The sequence below is a fragment of the Muscardinus avellanarius genome (genome assembly GCF_963383645.1).
Source record: "Muscardinus avellanarius genome assembly, chromosome: 5".
In the NCBI taxonomy this organism is placed as follows: Eukaryota; Metazoa; Chordata; class Mammalia; order Rodentia; family Gliridae; genus Muscardinus; species Muscardinus avellanarius.
Window position 1 is genome coordinate 81,082,920 of NC_137790.1, and position 17,733 is coordinate 81,100,652.

At 36.3% G+C, this 17,733-nt stretch overlaps 1 protein-coding gene across 1 annotated transcript in view; it reads left to right on the forward strand.

Moving 5' to 3' along the window:
• The window catches only part of LOC308263541 (fibroblast growth factor 12-like), a gene marked incomplete at both ends in the record, with an annotated part of 189,223 nt that overhangs the window by 27,259 nt on the left and 144,231 nt on the right, over nt 1–17,733 (forward strand). The gene's annotated exons all lie outside the window — the stretch shown is intronic.

A 17,733-nucleotide genomic window follows, 5' to 3' on the forward strand; every position in this document is an offset into this window, starting at 1 on the left:
GAACATCTTTTCATTTATCTATTAGCCATGGCATAGGCACAACAACAGGTATACTAACCAGTGCAACAGAATAAAAGACAAAGAAACAAACCCACACACTTATGCTAAGTGAGATTAGTCAGTCACACACAAAAAAGAAATTGGATGGTTTCCCTAATATGCAAAATCTAGGAAGAAATGGGTAACAGGAGGAACTCTAGATGAAGGAGATCCTATAGAGGAGCAAATAAGGCAACCTAACTAAGGGGAGGATCGTGGTTCGTGGACAGCATCAGCTATTTAGTGAGGCCCTCTGCAATTCTGTGAGACCCAGTTTCAAAATAAAGAATAAAAAATAGGACAGGGGTGTAGCTCGTAGGACTAATGCCTCTGGGTTCCATCCCCAGACCCACATAAATAAATAAATAAATAAACAAATAAATAAATAAATCATATCATTCAGCTAGGTGTAGTGGCGTACGCTTGTAATCCCAGAATTTGGGAGTCTGAGACAGGATGATCGCATAGGTTCGAAGCCAGCCTCAGCTACTTAGTGAGGCTCTCAGAAACTTAGTGAGACCCTGTTTCCAAATAAAGTATAATATAGGTATGGGAGTATAACCTGGAGGTAGAAAAACCCCTGGGTTCTACCCCCAGTACCACCATAAATAAATAAGTAAACAAACAAACAAACAAACAAATCATTCTCAGCTTATACTGAGGATATTTTCTCGGCCAATTTCTTGGTGCTAACAGTGGTTCCTCTCAGAAAATGCATGTCCTTTGTTCCTCTTCTCACAGGATTCCATAATTGGGAATCATCAGGTTTGTGCTGGGGACTGAGGCCTATTTTTCTATCTACCTGATGGAAGAGGTAGGACACATTGGACTAGGAATTCTGTAGTGAAGGCTATGAAGGAATTTCCAGTTTTTCTCTTTTCTTTATGCATGATTAAGATTAAAACAAAAATACACATCTAGAAAATGCTGATTTATTTTTGTGTGCATTGCTCTTATTTATGTTCAAGGAATTTTCATGTTTGAATGACATTGGATCCACATAAAAATCTCAGACTTTACCAAACCAGTATAATTATTGATATATTAGAAAAAATGTATGTTACTCCAAAGTGTGCCTGGAAGAATGGTGAGAAGATTTTAAAGCCATGAGTGTTGTAGATGACAGCTTGTTGATGTATGGAATCTGACCAGGAGGCAGTAGGTCTATTGGTACACAAGACAAAGGGCAAATGATCCAGTACCTCTGAAAAGGAAAGTAACAAACAAAGGAGTTATACATCTGATTAAAATAGCCTTTTATATTTAGCTTTTTTGAGTTTATATGAAAAATGAGCCTGTTAAAATTCCATTTTCAAGCTAAGCATGGTGGTACACACTTGTAATCCCAGTACTTTGGAGGCTGAGAGGAGAGGATTGAAGGTTCAGGCTCAGCAACTCAGCAATGCCATCTGCAACTTAGAGAAATTGTGTTTCAAAATAAAAGAATAAAATGGGGGCAGGTGTGTAGCTTAAAGGTATAATGCCCTTGGGTTCCATCCACAGTACTAAAATGGAATTCCATTTTTCTTTGTGCCTTATAATGCTGCCTCTCATCCTAAGGATTAAGAGATGGTAGATAAGGCAATAGGGAAGTAGTTTCTACACTGTAAAGTGACCCAAGGCTGAGCATCGTGGTGCATGCCCATAATCCCAGTACTTGGGAGACTGAGACAGAGGGTTGAAGGTTTGAGGAGAGGCTCAGCCAATAGTGATATTCTCATTAACTTAGCAAGATCCTGTTTTAAAATAAAAATTAAAAATAGGAGCTGGGCGTGGTGGCACACGCTTGTAATCACAGCATTTGGGAGGCTGAAATCAGAGGATTGTGGTTCATGGACAGCCTCAGCTACTTAGTGAGGCCCTCCATAAGTTAGTGAGACTCTGTTTCAAAATAAAGAATAAAAAAATAGGGCAGGAGATGTAGCTTGGAGATCAAATGCCCTGGGTTCCATCCTCAGACCCATTTAAAAAAAAAATAGGACTGGGGGTATATCTTGGCAACAGAATGCCTCTGGGTTTGATCCTCAGTAAAACACACACACACACACACACACACACACACACACACACACACACACACACACAGAGTGATCCAAGTATTTCAGACAGTTGAGCTCCTCTAGATTTCTGTCATCTTTATTGTTTCCTTTCTTTGTTCGTTTGTTTGTCCCTTCTTTTCTTTTCTGCCTGCCTTCCTGCCTGCATTCCCTCCTTTCTTGCTTGCTTCTTCTTTCTTTCTCTGTCCAACAGAGCGAGTTTGGGGATAGCCTCCAGTATGCATGAATATGTCAGAAATCAGTGGGGGCTGTAGCTGTTTTCAGTTCTACAGCCCACTGCCTTGTAGCCATTTAGAAGAAATAATAGCTCTGTCTAATCAAAAGACATCAAGGTCTTATAACTTTAAATGATTGGGTGATAAAATGATAATATCAATTATGTTAGCATCTTTGCGTGCTTACTCAAAAATTTGGATTTTGTAAGTTTTTTAATTCAGTTTTTAATAACTCCTCTCTACATAAATATATGATAGTTTCACCTAAAAAATAGAAAAAAATATTCTCTGGTAAGAAAGAAAGCAAAAAGAAATATTGAAATGTTATCTTTAAGTCATCAAAAGCTTGGTATCAAGCCGGGCGTGGTGGCGCACGCTTGTAATCCCAGCATTCGGGAGGCTGAGACCTGGAGGATCACGGTTCGTGGACAGCCTCAGCTACTTAGTGAGGCTCTCTGCAACTCAGTGAGACCCGGTTTCAAAATAAAGAATAAAAAATAGGGCAGGGGGTGTAGCTCAGAGGTCAAATGCCCCTGGGTTCCATCCCCAGACCCACCAAAAAAAAAAAAAAAAAAAAAAAACCTTGGTATCAGACAAATGAAACTGTTATGTGAGATTATCATTTTTAATTTTAGATAAATTGCCATAATACTAGATGTCAACTACTAAGCCAAGCATGGGAGGGAGGGATAGGGAGAGAATGGGGTGGGGATTGGGTGGGGGCTGACTGGGAAAAGTGTGCATGTATGTCTACAAAAGTATGTATCCTACTATGATGTATGAATACAGTGCACCAATAAAAAAAAAAAAGAAAAAAAAATAACTCCTCTCTAAATTATGCCCTAGCATTATCTCCTTGGACAGATGAGGGAATACAGATAAAGTGATTCAACTCAAGACCCCGATAGGAGCTAAAGATATTAACTATATTAAATACTGTTTTTCTGATAATAAGGAAGTGTCATTTGTTATCTATGTGGTGTTTGAAAGTTTCAAAGGGCTTTTGGGCTTTTATATCTGCTTTTATGACTAACACACATCTCACAGAGGGACTTTTATGTTATGTTAGGCATATGTATTTATCTTTTTATTTTTTTATTTTTTATTTTTTATTTTTTATTTTTTATATATTTTTTTTTTTTAGTGGTACTGGGGTTCCTGGAAGCCCTTCTACCTCCGGGCTACACTCCCAGACCTATTTTTACATTTTTTTTTTTTTATTTGGAAACAGGGTCTCCTAAGCCAGCGCACGCGGCTGGCTTCGAACCTGTGCGATCCTCCTGTCTCTGCTTCCCAAGCGCGGGGATTACAAGCGTGCGCCACCACGCCCGGCTGTATTTATCTTTTTAAAGGATGAAAAATTAAGGATTAGGGAAGTTAGCATGCTCAAGAACACATAGATGGTAAATGATAAAACTAACAGTTAACTTTCAGTCTATTCACCACTTAAATGCAGTCCACTGCACTCTGATATTTATTTCTATTTCTTTCTTTCTTTCTTTTTAGTCTCTTTAAATTTTTGGAACAGGGTCTCACTGAGTTGTGAAGGGCCTTGCTAAGTAGCTGAGGCTGTCCTTGAATCGTGATCCTCCAGTCTTTGCCTCACCTCTTGAATGCTGGGATTACAAGCATGCACTACCACATCTGGCTGCACTCTGAGATTTCTTTATAATTTACACATGCATAGACATGTCTAATTTTTGGCAAACATTTAATCACATTGTATAAAATCTAATAGTTTCTGGGTCTTGGAGGTGTAAATGTCAAACTCTTAGTAATTATCTTATGTGTTATATAGTCTTTACTGGAGTTGCCAGATAAATGAGATGTCACTGCACCTACCAGCAAGGATCACTGCTGCTGGCTTTTGATTGGCTCCATCTGTTGCTAGGAGGAGTTGCAGACTCTCAGCAGCTGCCAGCCAAGCAGGCTTTTCTAGTGGAGTTGAGCCCAGGTTGACAGTTGCTAGAAAAGGAAAGTGTCCTAACCTGGCAAGGACGTCCTTCAAGTCAATGTTTTTGTGAACTAAGGTGGCAGAATTCCTGATTCTGATGCACTTCATTGTATGTTGTGAGGTCCTTACTTGTCTTTTTTTCTCCTAAATCTATTTTATTGCAGACAAACCATATTCACGCACTTTACAAAAAGAACATGTAAATTCCAATTAACACCTGAAACACAGAATTCAGTTCTAGCTAGAGTGAGAAAGTAATATATTGTTTGATTAAAAGAAATAAGGGCTGTTCCCCCACCCCTCAAAAAAAAAAAAAAGAAAAGAAAAGGATGCTGGGCACACATCATTTTTCTGGCAATTAGAAAAGAGATTTTAAAATGTTCCCTTTAGGATTTTGATGAAAGAATGTGAATTGTTCAATTTGGATGGCTTCCCATGTTTAAAAAATCCTGTTTATCTGCAATGTGACTGAAATAGATGCTGGGGAAGAAAATGCATTATGTTCATCCTTTCTCTTCTTGCCTTTACATATGATCTATTTGCCTGGATTGTTCTTCATCCATGCTGCTTATTACCATCCTTGTTAGTATCCTCAAAATACTTCACATATATCTTTATTTTTGGACTTGGGATAGTAAACTATATCCATACTCAATATTTTCTACATAGACATTTCCACTATTAAGCGGTTGAATGTCTAAGGCTCAAAGACCAGATCTGATGCAATTTTGAATTCCTGGCACCTAGTGCTGTGACTGGCCCCAGCAGACCCCAGTCCTGAAACCACCACCAAAAGCCCTCAGCTTTTAAGTGAATTTGCAAGTGCTTATTATGTGTCCTCCTTAGTCTTCAGATAGCTCAGTTCAGATTCAGGAGTCTGAAAGGCCAGGCTGAAAAGGAAAACTAAATAAACCACCACCAAGACAGTCACAGTTGTATCTCTGGCCCCTGAAATATATTAACTGCTTCCAATCATACCCACATTTGGAGGTATTGGAGGTATTCGAGCATTTTCTAATTTCAGAGTCTAGCAAATGGAGCACAGTCTGTTCAACTGGGAAGGAATGTCAAGAAGTCAAATGGCCCACAAGCTCTTTGACAGATGTGAAAGGAAGGCTCCCAGAGGGGACTGGATCTGCCTAAGGCCAATGGCTGAGCTCTACTTCAACACCTAGTGGCCATTCTCAGGAGTTTTTGCTCCCTCTCAGGTGTTTTGCAGAGAAAGCATTGTGCTCATTTTGTGTTCTCCATAGCACTTTCATAGCTGTGTATTTTGGATTCTCAGTTAAGTATTGAAGTAAAATAGGGTTTATCTTATTCTCTTCATCACATGGTTACATTTTTCCAATTGCCACGCGTATATAAGGAAAAAGACAACCCTAGTTTGGAGACTAAATGAAAGAAAGCAAAACTTTGCCTCTTCATCCTTGTTTCTCTCCTGCCTCCTTCCTTACCTGCCTTCCTCTGCTCTCTAATTCTCTGTTCTCCCAAGGTGAAGAATCTGCCAGCTTTCTCCAGTGGGTTGGAAAGTACAATGACTCAAAACACTAAGCATCATTACCCTCTTTATTTTCTTTGTTACTTGGGATTGAACCTAGGAGCATTCTACCTTTAAACTATGCCCGCAGCCCTTTTTTTTTTTCTTTTTTAAAGAGAGGTCTCATTAGGTTAATGAGGGTCTCACTAAGTTACTGAGGATGGTTTCAACCATATGATCCTCCTGTCTCAGCCTCCCAAATAATGGAATTACAGGCAGGCGTGTGCCTCTGTGCCTGGCTGCTAGCCTCTTTTTGAGACTCCTGAACCTTAACCACACTGTTTTGAAATGGAGGAGAAGGATTAATCATAATACACACTTGTTCATTCAACACGTGCTATTTGGAACCCCTCTCTCTTCACTGCCTGGCCTGTTCCTGCTCATCCTATAGCTCAAAGCTTCAGTTTTCTGTTGCCAGCCTGTATATGTCTTCTTTACCAAAATACTCTTTTCCACCCTAGAACTTATCACCATTTTTCATGTTTAGTTTTATCATGTTCTTATTCACTTAGTATCTGTTTCTCTAAGTAAACTATAAGTTCCACAAGGTCAGAGTCCATTTGCAGAGTTTTACAGCATTGGACACCCATCGTCATGCATATGATACCTGATACATAATGGGTGCTTAATACATTTTCACTTAACACGTGAATGGATTAATTAATTAAGGGCTAATTAGTAGATCATATCTATCTTTCTCAAGGGCTACTTAATGGGACTATGTTTCTTTAAGATCCTGCCTGCAAGATAAAAAATAACACTCAGTACAGGTTGCCTTGGAAGATTTGACTACATACCCAGTTATTACCTAGTTGTAAACTGACCCCTTCATGACATCATAAACTCCTTTTTATTGTTAATATTTATTCACAGTAAGGTTTTGTTTTGTTTTGTTTTACTTTCAATGCCTTACCTAATTTCTTTTGTAGCTTGTGACTTTTCTTTTTGGCCTAATACATTTGGCATTCTCTCACTTTAAGTGATTTCTGGACACCCATTATGAGTTCTGAAACTTTTTATGCCATGGATCACTTGGGGAGTCTTGGGAAGCCTTCAGATACCTTTTCAGAATAATAATCTTTCATGTATAAAATAGAAAATACATAAAATTACAAAGAAAATTAAACTGAAATATAGTCATCTATATCTCTAAAATTTTATATCTCATGTCTGCCTTTAAAAAGAACCTTGTTTGACCAATTGGCCTCTTAAATTCCCCACCCAGGCTCTAGTGCTAGACAGTTGGAAGGTAGACAATTGTTTGATTAGAACTGTGCTGCTGGGCCAACCCACCTGATATCTGTATTTCAGGTTAAAATTAAGGTATCTTGTAAGGTCCCTTCCAAGCAACTTTACTGTTAAACTTTAAATAACCTTTGATAATCAGTCCTAATGAGAGATATATTCCAGCAAATATCCAAATTGATCTTAAAGTCATTTACCCCTGTATTTATTGACATTAAAATGGATCATTATAAGCTGGACATGGTGGCACATGCTTATAATCCCAGCATTTGGGAGGCTGAGACCAGAGGATCGCAGTTTGCGGACAGCCTCAGCTACTTAGTGAGGTCCTCTGTAACTTAGTGAGACCCTGTTTCAAAATAAAGAATACAAAAATGGCAGGGGTGTAACTCGGAGGTTGAATGTCCCTGGGTTTCAGCCTCAGAGCCGAAAAAAAAAAAAATCATTATAATTTAGTAGATACTGTTTATTGGTAGCAAGCACTGGGAGGAAGGCTATCATGTGATAGAATAGGTAAGATTTTCCAACCAGGCACCCAATCTGCCAGTTGTATTAGGTACTGGTGTCATCCTGTGGAAGCCCTCAGGTGGCAGAGAAGACCGCTGTGTTCCCTCAGGCTTTGCTGGAGTTTCTGTTGAGTTTCATGGGAGATGAATATAAGCCAGAGAGAAAACTGGGTCCCAGTGGGAAGGGTGGAACAATAAGCACTTGGAAGAAAAATAAAGAGCATAAACACATTACACAAATACCCAACAGAGTGAGTATGCCTGTGGAAAGAATGTTGATATTTAGCTAGAAGACATGAGTTCACACATTGGCTCAGGGTTTTGTGGCTTGCCCGTTGCACAAAGCTTCCCACCTAAAATTTCATGGGACCTTCTGTTTATTTAGCTCATTGTCTGGAGTCACCCCTACTCCTCTGACATTGTAAACTCATCATGGATTGTTTCATTTAGCTGGAGGGGTTGGGGCTTTGGCTCAGTGGCAGAGCGCTTGCCTAGCACGCGCAAAGCTCTGGGTTCGATCCTTGGCCCCATAAAAAAAAAACAATTGAAAAATATATAAAAAATACAAAATCATAATTTAGCTGGAATATATTGAGCATTTTCAGTGTGTCAGTACTGTCAAGACAATCTTTTAGGAACTACAACATATCCTGGCTCCTGCCTAAAAGAAAACACGCATACAATATGTATTTGAGGAGTTCCTGTAGACATATTATTTGTTTCCATATAAATAATTATGGAGTGCTTTGCCTACTCTTTCAGCCTTTATTTAAAAGAGACTTAAATTCTTTCATTTTCATACAATATACATTAGAAGGGCAAGGAATCTTAGGGATATTTAAAATATATGAAAGAATAAGCTGGATTCTCAAGTACTGAAGAAGCACACATTTACATACATCCAATTTGTATGTTAATCACAAGCCATTCTCACCCAGAATTTCTTAGCAGCAGAATGGATTTGAATTAGCTGAGTGTAGTCAAAAGTGATATAATTTCAGCTACAAATTTTTCTCAGATGGGTGGAGCAAGAAAGCTATTCTTCCAACATCTTGGCCTTTCTTTATTTATTTTTTCCTATAACAATTATGCTTATCCAAAAACCAGGTAAAAAAATACTTTTTTGTGAAGCATTGTCTTGAATCTTCACCCAAAGCATTGTCTTGAATCTTCACCCAATAGAAATATGTGTTCATTGTTTTGTTCAATACCTATTTCTCTATTTAATCATTTTCTTTTTCTTTTCCTTTTTCTTTTTTTTTTTTTTTTTGTTCAGTACTGGGGATAGAACCCAGGGGAATTCTATCTTTGAGTTAAACCCCCAGCCCTATTTTTATTCTTAATTTTGGAACAGGGTCTGACTAAGTTGCAGAGGGCCTCACTAAGTAACTGAGACTGGCCAAGTACCTTGATCCTCCTGTTTCAGCCTCCCAAGTAGTAGGATTACAAGTGTGCTCCACCTTGCCTGGTTCAATCATTTTCTTTTTTCTTCTTCTTTTTTTTTTTTTTTTTACCTATCTCTGTCATTATAAACTCTATGAAGTCGAGGAACAGATCCATTTTTTTCTTCTTCTTGAATCATCCAATGCCAATAAATAATGATTGATTGAATGAACAAAGGAGATAATAAAGCTAAGAGAACATCACTACTTAATTCAGTGAAGAACTTTGGAGTGACTACTAAATTCTTGTGCCATGCACTGTGTTCAGTGTTGAGGGCTTATTGGGGAAAGGGTGCCTGCCAACAGGTATTAATAGTATATGATTTTGGTAACAGATTTCCTCTGTGTTATAGAATGTATGCCCAGAAAGATTTGGATTTTACTATATTTGAGAATGTCTGGAAAAATCTGTAGCTCTTAAAAAAAAATCTAACATTGGAGAATGGAATCAGCTTTTGAGAAGCAGTGAGCGCAAAGAGAACAGTGTGATTCTGCTATCAGTGCCTAAAAGACATTAGACATGTGAACCATGGCAAAACAGCACTGCTAATTTTGGGGATGCTAGAAATTCTATTTCAGTCTCAAAACAGTGATTCCTTTTTGTTCTTATCCAAACCATTTCTTACTTGAAATCCTCGGTTTTATAATTTCTTACTCATATCCCCCACATGTGAGTTCTAAGGATTAATTATTGTAAAGTACTTTGAAAATGAAAGGGCTGTATAAATTCCAAATAGTGTTGTTAAGTTGTGGGTGATGTGCCAGTGAAATATTGACAAAAGCCACCATTTGCTAAAGCCTGCATTGATGTATTAAACTCTTGCTGTACAACAGCACCTCTGGGGAGCCTTATATATTCTTTTCTTTAGATATGTGAATTGGCAATTAAAAATAATTATATTGCAGTGTTCCTTGTGATGCCAATCAAGAAATCCGCATTGAGCAACATGGGATGTGGTCTTTGAGTTCCAATTACCAAAGAGTGCACTTGACTCTTTGAAGTCTTGCATCTGAATCTATCTAGCAATCCAAAAGACAACATTTTTTTCTTTTTAAAATTTTTGCTTTATAGCGTATTTTTAGAGAAGTGAATGAATAAAGCCTTTTTGTGGGCTATGACTCAGATAGTGGGAGAATTCTATCTAAATGGGTTTCTTTCTTTTTCAATTTTCTTGAGACAGGCATGCCTATACTTTGAGTCTAATACTTTAATTGTTCTTGATAACACGGGCTGATTGAAAGTAGTAAAAGGTTAGCAGTAGCCTTGCTGTGTCAGAAAGAAGTCTAAATAGTCAAACTTGGATAGACCCCTTTGAAAAAATATATCCTGCTGCCTACCAGGACTTTAATCTATTTGTAAACCTGTACGTAAGCCTGGTTTCTCTGGGTTTGGGCTAAAACATGTTCAGGAATACTTATATCAGTGCAAATGAGATTAAAGAATGAGACTATACACCCTCAGCACTTTTTGTTTTCTTTCGAAATGTCACGTTTGGACTTAAGGATCTTTCATTTTCAAATTTGACAGTATCAAATTTAAGTGGCATTTCCTTAGGAATTATAGAGTTTGATTTGAAATTATAGATTATGAGTATGTAATAAATTTATAAGGAGCAATTATTATATGTGTAATGAAGACATAATAATGTTCCTTAAAAAAGCTAAAGAATATGAAACTTTAGTTAGAAAATAAATATTAATCTCATGTTTTGAAATTTCCTGTTTCTTATTAATTCATGACAAGTTTTGAGTATTTGGCTTAAAAGTAAAATGAAATATCTCTATTATAGTGTTTTAAAAATCAGAATTATGTTGAAATAGCTGTCAAATATGGGAGTATTTGTGATAAAAATAGTCTCCTTAAAAATTTGAAGAATATTCCGGGGAAGAAATTATTTGATTTAATATGAAATTTTTTAAAAGAGATTTACCTTTAAAACTTCCACAAATACAATCATCTAGGTTGGTAGATTTTGCTGTAGTTTCCTGTTGAAACACTCCACTCATATTTAACCAATAGTGCCCCAGCTGTGATTATACTCACCTCCTCTTAGTTGGACAGAAAATGAGGAGAGAATGTAGAGCATAATCTGTTATCTTAACACTTGGACCATCTATCTTTGAATTCTTCTTAAGTTTAACATATTTTTAAATTACTTTTTATACCTGTTGATTGCTTATCCGGGGGAGGTGACATGTCCAAGTGGCCAGCATTGCCAATATAGAGTCCTAGTCCTACTATTGGTCCAGGCCAAGCATGCAGGTCATTGCCAGAGGCCCTCCCTCAGCATGGTTCTTTGGGATGAGTCTGATTTTGCATGTCGGAAAGAGAGGTGGAAGGTAAAAGCTGGGAAGAGCACAAAGGGATGAAGTGAAGTTCCTGTCACTTTTCTTCTGGACTACTCTGAGCCTTAAAGCCCCACTATTTCATGTTTCATGTCAGGAGAGGAGATGCACCCAGATATGCTTACATTACCTTTACCTTTGTAGGACATTTAACGTATTAGAGTCCACCGGTATTAAATAAAAATGGTCTTATGGTCAACTTTTTGAGGCTCTATGTCCTAACCATAAAGCCTTTTGATGACTTCCTTACTCTGTGCATCCAAAGGAGCTCTCTTAGTAATAACGGATGTGTCTTTATAAAGAAATGACATTTTTTCTGCAGTTGTTATCTAATCTGATTAAAGTTTCTTTGCCCTTATCCATTTAAAAGATTGCTGTAGTTTATCTTGTTCTAATTTGGTTGTTATCCAGTTTCCCCCTATCTAGCTGTTATTCTCTCTAAACTAAAACATATTGGAAGATCAGAAAGAAAAAGCAAAGCATTTTAATCATTAAAAAGAGAAATTACAATGCCTTTGCATGCAATTTCTTGGACTTGTACGTGAAGAAATTATTCTGATTTCATATGCTCAAACACGGTTGTTTAGTCTTTTTGCTTAAGGAGACAGGAAGTGAAACATAAAAGGAAAATAGCAGTGACAGGAGTGAGGCTCAGGTCAAAATAGCTATGCCCCCAACATTTATGCTTTGAAATCCAAACCTCCAAGGTGACAGTGTTGGCAAGTGAGGCCCCAGGGAGGTGATGGGGCCTGGTGACTCACATCAGTGGGATTAATGCCTTTATTGAAGAGACCATGGAGGACTACCTTTTCCATCAGATGAGAACCTGGCAAGAAGATGTCATCTACAAGCTAGGAGTCCTCACCAGGCTCTAAATCTGCCACTACCGTGACCGTGTCCTCCAAAACTATAGGAGTATAAAAGTAAATTCCTATTCTTTATAAGCCACTCCATGCATCATCATCATCATCATCATCATTATTATTATTATTATTATTATTATTATTATTATTTTATAGCAGCAGCCTTAACACATAAAGACAATAGAGAACTAGGAGAGAGAAGCTACACTGAATTGGAAGCAAAGGCAGGGGAATGTTAAATATATATTAGAAAAAGTTACACATGAAAAGGAGTTTGAAGTTGCCAATCTCCAAACCTTTAATTACTCATAGATGACAGTCAATTATATTACCTTCCCAGGAAGTTCAGTTTGCTGATATTTTACTCACCTAATTTATTCTCTTCAAAAATTTCACAAAATCTGGTGTTTCTTTTGATGAGTAAGATCTCAGACTGATAACAAACCAGAACATTAGACTAATTCCTAAATTCAGTTGGCTTGAGGATGTGGGGATGGTAAGATGTGTTAAGTTTTATTTTGGAAAATTCTTTTCAAATTAGGTTCAAATTTAGCAATGGAAAGAGGACTGGAAATCCCCTGACACTCACACTTCATTTTCTCTTCTGTTAAAAAATTGTAACAAGTAATTTTTTATATAATTTTTCTTTTATTTCCCAAGAGAAAGTGTTTTTCCTCCTCTACACCCCCGCCTTTTTTTTTTTTTCATCAGAAAAACATTGCGAGGGCATAGAATTAGATTAACCGGAGGAAACTTTGATTGACTTAAATGAAATTTTTCTCCCTCACTTTTATCTCTCATTCTCATCTGTCTGGGAAAGAAATTTAAATGGAATTCTGAGAAAAGATTTGATCAAAATCACTCTCTCAAGAAGTCAGTTGAGAAGGTCCCTGTCAGGAAGAAATGAGAAATATATAGGGACACAAAATTCTAATTACCCTAATTTTATCATTGTACATTACATATATGCATCAGATTATGACAATGTACCTCATAAATATATTCAATTATTATATTTCAATTAAAATAATAATTGTGTCCACGAACACATCAAGTATATATCTACATACAGAAGTTTTTATTTGTGTGGTGAAATAGTCATGCAGAGAGAGACTGACTTTATAAACCAGAAAATTGTATAGACCCTTCAAATATTTTCTCCATATTTATCCTTGCATCTTAGACATGAAAGCAGTTATATACATATCTGCATATATAAATGGCTTTTATCTTATTTTCTTTGTTTTTTAGGTGAAAACAATGAATAAAAGAGTAGAAACCCCAAAGTTTCCACTTTTATTTATTAAGGCAAGACATTAATTAGTGCTAATTAAAGGAATTTTAAAAGCAACTGGGATCGCTTACATATAGCCTTATTATTTTAAATCACCACTAATTCCTTTTACAAAAGTTGGAAAAGAAGGTTGCTGACTCAATGGAGCATATTGTTTTATGTCTGTATTTATATATAATCATATATAATAATATAATATATATAGTGCACTGTATATATATATATATATATATATATATATATATATATATAGTGCCATACTGTTCTGTGAATACTGAAAGCAAATTAGTTAGTATACTTGATACTATGCTTAACATAAAGCTACACATTTTAAAATAAGAAGCATGGTTTGGCAATAGCTAGTTGGGTCAATATGATAAGAAAGTAAGCCCTTAGACAGTGAATTATATCATTTTGAGCATACTCCTGATTCTGAACAAAGATAATGAGAGGTTTTATATGTGGGTATAACTATGATTTTGTGTGAAATTTAGCCATTCTATATTTACACTAGGTTGTTGATGCACATATATTGAGGTTTGACTGTGAAATCATTTTCTATTGCCTTTCCATATCTACTTAAATGACATTTTGGATTGGTTTAGACACATAGTCACAGAGCTGATTTTATATAAATATCAACCTAGAAAACATTCTTTTTATGAACACTTTGGGAAATTGTTTTTAATTTTAATTAAGATCAGGAGTTTATTGTCAAAGGTTATAAGATTTTAATATTTTGTCTTAAAAACTGGAAAGAATATATTTCATAGCTAATTTATCCCCATGTTTTTATTTTCCTTTACTTACTTCTCTAGGTTTCTCATACTAATACATATTGATATCTGCCTTTTGATCTGTATTAGTAAGCAATTATTTTCTAGGGAGTTTATTTGAGGAAAAAGTAAAGTTTATGAACAAGGATCCTAGAGTACTCTCTGGCTCTAGTGCTAATTAAAAAAAGAGAGTAACACTCGTGAGAGTTCCAAACATTAAAAGTGATTTAAAAATACATACATATACATACATATGTACATATATCAGATATTTTTAGTATCCAGGTAGCTCTCCTAGTCAAGGTTTTTAAACATCAAGATGGTTATGAAAAAAGTCATTTATTTTCACATGCAATAATTAAAATAATCAACTATGGCTTGGTTATTTATTTATTTATTTATTTATTTATTTTTATTTGGTGATACTGGAGTTCCTGGAAGCCCTTCGACCTCTGGGCTACACTCCCAGACCTATTTTATACTTATTTTTTATTTGGAAACAAGGTCTCTTAAGCCAGTGTGGCTGGCTTCGAACCTGCGTGATCCTCCTTTCTCTGCCTCCCAAGCGCAGGGATTACAAGTGTGGGCCACCACGCCCGGCTGATAATTTATTGTTTTAAAACAAGGGCCTGCATATAAGGCATGCAAACATACATATATATGAATGAATACTTGTAGGTATATAGACATTATATATTTACATGCACATTACATATAGCTCTATTTTCATTTGTATGTACTTTTTAAAGCATTACAGTTTACCAGACTGGAACTGATTCTAAGATTTCCAAGTTAACAAGAAAATACCTGTACATAATTAAGCAGAATATTTTATTTTTAACAAATATCCACTTAATAGAGTGTAAAACCTGTATCTTCTAAATAGAAAATGGAATTTTCCAACTTGCCACGCAAAGAAATAAGTGTCATGATGTGGAAGAGACTACAGAAGCCAAGTCCTGCTACTTTCTAGCAGTTCAACATTGGCAAATCAATTATCTTAGAATCTAGCAGAAACTCTAAACCTCGTGCCCCTTCTTTGGGTTGTGGTGAAGAACAAATAAGATAAAATGGTACCCATAGGCAAGTGTTAAGATGCTTGTAGGCGTGTTTGAAAATAGAGCATCCCTACACTATAATTTTAGCAGGCTGCTCAGAAGTGAAGTTAGACGCCATAAAATGTCCATTCTGGCACATCAGCAATAGACCACCTGCATAAAAACACTTAAACTACTCTAAAGGACCCCATGATTAATATAGTATTGGTCCTATCCTATCACTTTAACCTGTGATACTGATGCTGGGCATCATCTAGTAGATGAAAGTTTTATTTGACACTCCTCTATGTCATAAGTCATGGCCTTCTGTCCTGTCTATAAACCATCAGCTACAAACCTATATGGCTTTTGATTACTTTCTTATGTGGACTAGTAAATCTTAATGTGCTTTTTAAAGGAATCAGGGCAAATTAGTCATCTTAAATATGGATCCCTTCACAAGGGTAGTTTTATTGTGCAAAAATGATAAATCCTAATTTGTGATATTCTAAAAAGACATTCTTTTAAAAATTAACACTTATAAATTGGTGAAATCTAGCAAGTGATAAATGATATTTTTATAATTACAGCTACCAATTATTGAGCACTTAATATATACTGGGTGGTGTGCTAGGTAAATTTTGCAGGCTCTATTTTATTTCATTATTAGCATATTTTAATGCTGTAAGTAATGTGATTAAGTCCAGATGAGTATGAACAGAGAAAAGTGAATTATTAGGAAGAAATTAATCTAGAGTTGCAGTTCAGTGTATGGTACACTATGGTGCTAGGCTCATATGGCTTCAAAAAGTTGCACCTAGGCATTGTGCTCTGCACACTTGTAATTCCTACAGCCTCTGCTTCTCTACTACTTTATCAGAATGTCTTACTCTTACGTTATTGTTAAATTAATTTAATATAGAGATATGATTAGTAGACAGCCCAAAGTCTTTAGATGAGACATTAGCAGAGCCAAGTCCAAGTCCAAGCGGCCATACAGGTTAGAGTCACCTTGGAAGTGTCACTTGATCTCTTTGAGCTTCAGCTTCCTTATTCATAAAGTAAAGATGATAACCTTCCTCTGAGGGTCACTGGAAGGTTGAATCAGGCATGGTGTTTTATTATATAAAATGCATTATAAGTGGGCTGCATATTTCTTTTTTAATTCCCACTAGGTAAATTGTACTTATTCCCCTAGAGAGGAGACAGCTGATATTTATCAAACATTTGATATGTACAGAGGGCTTTATTTGCATTAGTTAATGTTAACCACAAGTTTAGAAATTAGGAGTTGTTTCCCAAATTTTGTGTTGAGTAAATAAATATTTTAAACTGGCGAACTTTCCCACATAATGCAGATAATACAAGATGCAGCCAACAACCCCATTCTAGACACTGCTCACAGTTCTTTTTTCTTTGGGCTGGACCCAGGCCTCTGCAGCAGCCAGAAAGATTCCCACCTGTGTCTGACACAGGCCACTTGGATTGGCCTTTGTGCTTGCCTGTTTGGATTCTCCACTTGGCTGCTCCTTATTGTTATTGTTCTTGCCTTTCTTTGGACACACAATTGCTTAGATTCTCCTTTTCTAATCACTGGTCATTTTACCTGTTTTGTTTTCTTTATAGCCCTGTCACTGTCTGAAATTATTGATATGCTAAATGAAGTATTGATCGACTCCCCCTTTAAAATACAAAGTCCCTGAGATAAGGGCCCTTTTCTATATTCTTTGCTCCTTCATCCCCGTACTCAGAGTTGGGGATTGGCACAGCAGTTTCACAATCTGTGACTGTCAAATGAATGAATGAATGGATGAATGAATGAATGCTTTTCCGCTGTCTTTCAAAACCTAACAGGCTGATCAAGCCATTTAAAATATAACCTTCAATTTCTAGAATGGTTATCACTGTTTTTCCTGAATATCCCTTAATTTCCTGCAAAGATTTCTTGGTGTCCACAGGCTTAGGTATGGGTGGGTTTTGTACAGCAAGTGCACTCTAAAACAGAGTCTCATTTGGCATCTCAAATGGTGGTTCTTAGCCATGATTTAAAGTTAAGAATAAAGACATGGTACATATGAAAACAGGACACTTAGAAGACCTTAAAGATGTTTAAAATACAAATATGTACTTATATCTTGAGTGAGCAATTTGTGGACAATCTTAAAATTGCAACTCCAAATAGAAAAGTGGGTTTATAAAAATAGTCTGTGGTCTGTGTCCCTTGGTAACCAACACAAGCTGCTTTGGGGATAGATTAACCAAAAAGTACTTTATCTATTTTGTTATTGAAAACTCATTAAGAGTTGGTTTGAGCTTTACTTGATTAAGTGCATGTATCATTGCCAAAATCATAATCATGAATGCTTTATACTTATTCATGAAATAGGATGACCATGGATGAATTTTCAGTCATTTAGTGGAA